Here is a 6,489-nt window from a genome sequence, read left to right on the forward strand (position 1 = left end):
TGAGTGTATGCTTCCTCTCTCCCTCTTCCTCCCCGTCAGAAGATCAGTGACCCAGGTACGTGCACACACACACGCGCACGCACGGAGCAGCAAACTCCAGCCTGGACACACCCGTGCCGGGGCCAGAAGATCAGTGACCCAGGTACGTGCACACACGCACACACACACACACACACACACACACACACACACACACACACACACACACACACACACACACACACACACACACACACACACCAGCCCTGTCTGGACGCCTATTGACAACCAGCGGAGCACACACACTTTGGAACACACTTCTCCCACTGGGGTCATACACGAGACGCAACAACAACAACAACTTCATTTAGCTTATTCCCTGCCATGCCTTTTCCATCACACTGGGCCATTGTGAGTTGTGGAAATGAATGAACAGCCGCTATCTATGGAAACTATAACGACAGGGGAAAGAGCATCACTTTCCATTTGGAGCCACAACAACAGCAATAGCATTCATCATGGAGCGAGTCATTCCAAGAAATGTAGAAAAGTACGTAGAATATGACAATCGGGAGCATGTCCATGTGAAATAAAATTCATTCAGCTCGACACCAACGATTCAACACGCCTCCGAAAACATCCCATAATAATCTCTTCATGCATGTATAAAAAAGGGTTGCAAAGAAACAAGCCGAGAAATAACATCAAGGAGATCATTTTTAGACGCACAAACTTCACCGGAGCCCTAATAACAAAAGGCTGCAGACTATTTCCGCACACTGCTTCCTCTCCTTCGCCCGCTGATCCGTTACCTGGCGTGGATGCGTGGTCTCCCTTCAGACGATCACAGAAGCCATGGCGGACTCTCGTAGCGTGCCCACTCGTCGGATCGACTGCAAGGCTCAGCCGAGTCGTGTCACAACATTAATCTTCCCACTTTCTATCATCTTACCACCAACCTTATCCTCCCCTGCCAGCCTCCTCTTCCTCCCTCCCTCTCCCTCCCACCCTCCCTCCCTCCCTCCCTCCCTCTCCCCCTCTCTCTCTCTCTCGTTACTCACTCTTCCACTTCTCCCAACACCTCCTCGATTCAGCACTTCTCCAGCTTGCCTTAAGAGTAAACATTCTTTATTGTTTCTGAACGGGGCTTAACTGGTGACCCGTCCTTTCGTACACATTAGTATCTTATCCCTCACTCAGACTGAAGCGGACCACAGCAGTGGCAACACATGGGGGACACACACACAAACACACACACACACACAAACACACTCCAACCAAAACAGACTTTACAGACCTGTAGAGTCCAGTGCTTCCTCGATGAGTGGTGGCAAACGAAATCCATCCATAGCTCCCTAGCAGCAGCAGCGAGGGCGAGAGAGAGAGAGAGAGAGAGGAGAGAGAGAGAGAGAGAGAGAGAGAGAGAGAGAGAGAGAGTGGGCGAGAGGGTCAGGGCTCCACACGCCCACCTCAGCTGCAGAGAGAGAGAGAGAGCGAGACCAACAGCAACAACAGTCTCTACACACAAGAATGCTTCCGCACAAACACACACGCGCGAGGACACAGCAGTGCTGTACCTCGGGAGGTCCGGAGCGTGGGAGAGATGGCGCTCGGGAAGGAGGGAAGAGGGAAAGACGCTGTTTTACAGACGGCAAGCTTTGTTTCTCCTCAGATCTGTAGTGGCACAGCCAACCCTCCAGCCCCTCTCTCTCTCTCTCTCTCTCCCCCTCTCTCTCTCTCTCTCTCCCTCTCCCTTTCCCTCTCTCCCTCTCTCCCTCTCTCTCTCTCTCTCTCTCTCTCTCTATCCCTCTTAGTCCTCTCACACTTACTCTCATCCTTTCTCGCTCACACACAGACGCGCACACACACACACACACACACTCACTCTGCCTGCTTTTAACTTGTTTGGTTCCAACTGCTCCGTTCTTTTTCAGGGGTCACTCACTCATGCATACATGCAAACATACACACAGAGGCGCACAAACACTCTCACACACAGCATCAGCTTCTGCTCCAAATGTATTTACCTATATTGTGATCCAGACGACTAGTTGTAGCGGAGACTGATATCTTACCTTTCAGATTGCTGAGCATTTCCCCTTCATTGTTGACTTCCTCCACAATGTACTCCCTCTCTCTCTCTCGTTCACTCCCTTCCTCTCCCCCCTTTCTCACTCTAGAATGTTTACTTCTAATGAATAGCAGCTCTTAGCTATTAACAGTATCAGGTACGTCACGCTCTCTCTCTTTCTCACATCACTCTCTCCCTCCCTCCCTAACGTCTCCCCCCCCCCCCCCCCCCCCCCCCGCCGCCTTTTCTGGTTGTTCGGAGTCCTGGCTCTTATCTGTGTTACGTATGCGTAGCTAACCAGAAATCCACCAGAAGATATGTCAGCCCGGACCGTGAGACAGGGGCTCAGGCCTTAACCTCCTCACTGCTGGCTCTGGGAGAAAATATTCCTATCAAAGAGCAGGAAGTGAACTGCGGACAAACTACCTCATGCACAGTCACTCCCACACGCACGCGCATATACATGCTCACACAGACAAACTTATAAATAATGTAGTGCTGTGGCATCTGAAAGAGGAAGAGAGAGAGAGAGAGAGAGAGAGAGAGAGAGAGAGACAGAGAGAGACAGAGAGAGAGAGAGAGACAGAGAGAGAGACAGACAGACGGGGAGAGAGAGAGAGAGAGAGAGAGAGAGAGAGAGAGAGAGAGAGAGAGAGAGACAGACAGACAGACAGACAGACAGGGAGGGGGGGTAGAGAGAGAGAGAGAGAGAGAGAGAGAGAGAGAGAGAGAGAGAGAGCGGGAAAGGGAACACAGCAATGATTTGAATGTGTGTTCTTCTGTGCAGCTGTGGCTGGCTCACTGTGTGTCAGCTGGGGATGTTTCTTCTCTGCTAGCTTGCGTCGTCCAGAGGAGGACCCAAAACAGAGAAGTGAACCAGTGAGACTACATTCCATGCTTGTATCTTGTATCGGTTCCCTCCCCTCCCCATCACTTCATGGTCAGCCAGGCTTTAACACCACTTAAGGATGCAAAGTGACCTGAAGTTACCTTGCAATGTGCTCAAAACACAAACACCGACTCTCACACACACACACACACACACACACACACACACACACACACACACACACACACACACACACACACACACACACACACACGCACACACAGCGGAGTCTAGATTGGTTGGCTGGTTGACAAGGGGTTGAAAATGCGCTGTCTGGCTCCTTTCCATTTTCGGCTGCCCTTGTGTTCCATCTTCGTCACCCCGCGTTGGCATGACGACTGGCCATAAGGCCTGGATCATGTGATCATCCGGCGTTTGACAAAAGACCATCTCAGCATCAGTTCTGTTGGGACGGCTCCAGGAAAAGTGCGTCGCCGGGCATTAGCAAGTGAACTTGAAGGTTACGGCACAGTATGCCACGTTGTGGCGAGTACGAAGGGATCGATTGATAAAATGACATGAAATTTAACAGAATGAAATGAATTACCGACAAACTCTGCTGACACATTTCTGTGGTCCACCCGTTGTTTCTCCAAAGACTAAAAGAGGATAGATCTGTCGGCCAGATAGCAGTAATATTGGAGTGTCAATCAAACATAATAACATTTCAAAGCGATGTTACGGCACAGTGGGTAAAGCAGAGCGGATCTTAGTCCTTAAGCTCATCGTATAAAGGGTGACAAAGGACTTGAGTCTCAGCAGTGGGCGTATCTAGAGCTGTTTGCTTGGGCGTGGGGATCTGTCGCGCAAGACTATGAGCTCATTCAGCTGGAACTCAGACCTTCATACTGGTTCCTTTGTTTTGTCCACATTCAACGAGTCCTATATCATGCACGGGAATCATGACAGACGCAGACACTGATGAAACTTCAAGATGAACTGACTTAAATACACGTACATACACAGACACACGCACACACACACAAATACACACAGTGGTTTCGATTTGATGTACACTTTAAACAAAGAAACTGCTGGGGTTTTCAAGCAGTCGAAAGGGTCAGGAATTAAAAAATCTCACCCGGTATTTTCGGGTGGACCATCTGCTCGTTAGCAACCAGCCAGATGTAACGCTAATGAGCATAATCAGCGGCTCAGAGCCTGGGTTAAGGGAAAAACAAGGAACCGGATTTGTGTGCCCTTCTGACCCCACTGGTCAAGGGTATAATGACGAGCGATATTGCAGTCTCTGGTGGCTGCTGCTACCTAGCCTATTCATAAACACGTTGTGCATGCGATACGGGAGGCATCTTTTCCCGCAGACCACACGTGCACACCCTTCATCAGAGGCAGTTTGATTGCGAGTCCAATAGTGATCAGCAGGCTGTGTAATTACTCTGAGACAGTGGGTATTATTACAACCAGTCAGCTGGCCGGGTAATGGAGCCTCCGAGCTATGGAAGACAGTGATTCACTTCGCAGTCCCCGTTATGGCACCACACACTGCCAGCCCAGCATCTCGCCGGAGCTGGATAGTTGCTTAGCAACCGCAGGAAATTGGAGGTGCTTTTGAATAAGGGTTTCTTTTTTTCGGCGCTCTGGTGCTCTTTTTTGTCTTTTTATGAATATCGTATGATCCCATGGACAAATGTTGTCATAAATCCGTTCCTATGTGTGCCTTCAGGCGTGAGGGTTTTAGTGTCGCGGTGTAGGGATGCGGCGCCGGTTACAGCCGGAGAATATCGGATATTGTCGGCTGCGTGAAATTTGCGCAAAAGCGCTGTAGCTGTGGAAGGGAACATGGACTGCTGCCATGACGCCATCAACAGGAAGTGAAAAGGGCCCCGAATCCCCGATGGTGCCAGAGCCTTCTAAATCAGCCTGCGAGTCACCAGCGGGGTCACAACTTTCCCATGTTATCAGCTCATCACATTTCATGTGTGCAGGACGGCACACTTTTTCCATCACACTCACACAAAAACAGCTACTACAACATGCGGAGGCGTCCACAAGGCAGAGATGCCGAAGACAGAATACTCCACATGTATTCTCCGGGAACACGGCGAAAAACCCGCTCTGAATACAAACGCTATCAAAGCTTATTATAGCTACGCACACATCCCACTCATCTCCTTGTGTCTCATCCTGTGAGCGGAAAAAAAAAACACGCACCCCTCCCGCCATCTTCCTCCGGTGACACGCCAAGGCAGTAACCGCCGGCGACGTCATTTTTGTTTTCTTTCCAGCACTGTACCCCCCCGCCGTCGCCGTCGCCGTCGCCGTCGCCATGCCAACCTGTGTGGTAGACGCAGGCAGCAGCAACAGGTCTCCGACTGGGCATCCCAGAGAGGATAATGAGGTCCGGAGATAATTAGCAGCTGATTGTGGAGACCGCGGTGGTGTGGACCAGTAAGCCTCTGGCAGAGCAGTTGAATGGAAACACACACACACACACACACACACACACACACACACACACACACACACACACACACACACACACACACACACACACACACACACACACACACACACACACACACACACACACACACACACACACACACACACACACACAGCTGCCTGATGATCAAAGGGAAAGCAGCTACTCTCAGGACCCTTTTAGACGGTAGAGAGGAAAGGTGGCTTGCACATCAAAAAGAAGGTTTGTCTTTTATGATATACGAGATAATGGAGAGAAACAGATAGTGTGGGGAAAAAGAAAAGGGAATATTGTGCAGAATTCACACATGCAGCTGCTCGTTTAAAGGAGCGCGTGTGTGTGTGTGGGTGAGCGCGTGAAACATGTGCAAATCTATATTGTGTTTGTGTCACACACACACACACACACACACACACACACACACACACACACACACACACACACACACACACACACACACACACACACACACACACACACACACACACACACACACACACACACACACACACCACTTCAAGGGCTCGTATGCAATTCATCCCTGGAAGCTTGAACTGTACCAGAACCCCCGCCTTCAACCTCCTACACCAACAACCCACCGAGCGACACCTCGCGACCCAGCGCCCAGCCACGGGAGCTCTCCTTCGAGGCGAACCAGTGGTTAACTTCATCCTCATCACTTCGTTTAATCTCTCCCTTTCTGGTGGACGGTAGTCATGCAGGCATCTCCGTAGTAAAATACACTGGGAACCATGACTCATATGTAATATATGTGGGTGTAAGGTGTAAGTATGGGAAATTATACCTTGAGCCATGTTTACACAAGTAATCGTGCAAAGTAATGTACATGTAGGTATGTGCTATGCATTTGCGATTACCCATGTTCATAAAGACCATGTTTACCCTTTAATAGGTCCATGTGTTTACCCTGCTGCTGGTCTTAGTGCGTAGTTTCGGACGCATTCATGCGCGTGACGACATACTGTTGTTGGCTGAGTGGCCGGAAAGAATAAAGGTGTTGCGAAATCACGGTGAATGTGACACTAACGCCCTCTGGTGGCCGTGACGCCACCTTTAGGAGACGCAAACATTAAAAAGGCAAACGGC

Source organism: Gadus macrocephalus, chromosome 9 (assembly GCF_031168955.1).
Source record: "Gadus macrocephalus chromosome 9, ASM3116895v1".
Classification (NCBI taxonomy): Eukaryota; Metazoa; Chordata; class Actinopteri; order Gadiformes; family Gadidae; genus Gadus; species Gadus macrocephalus.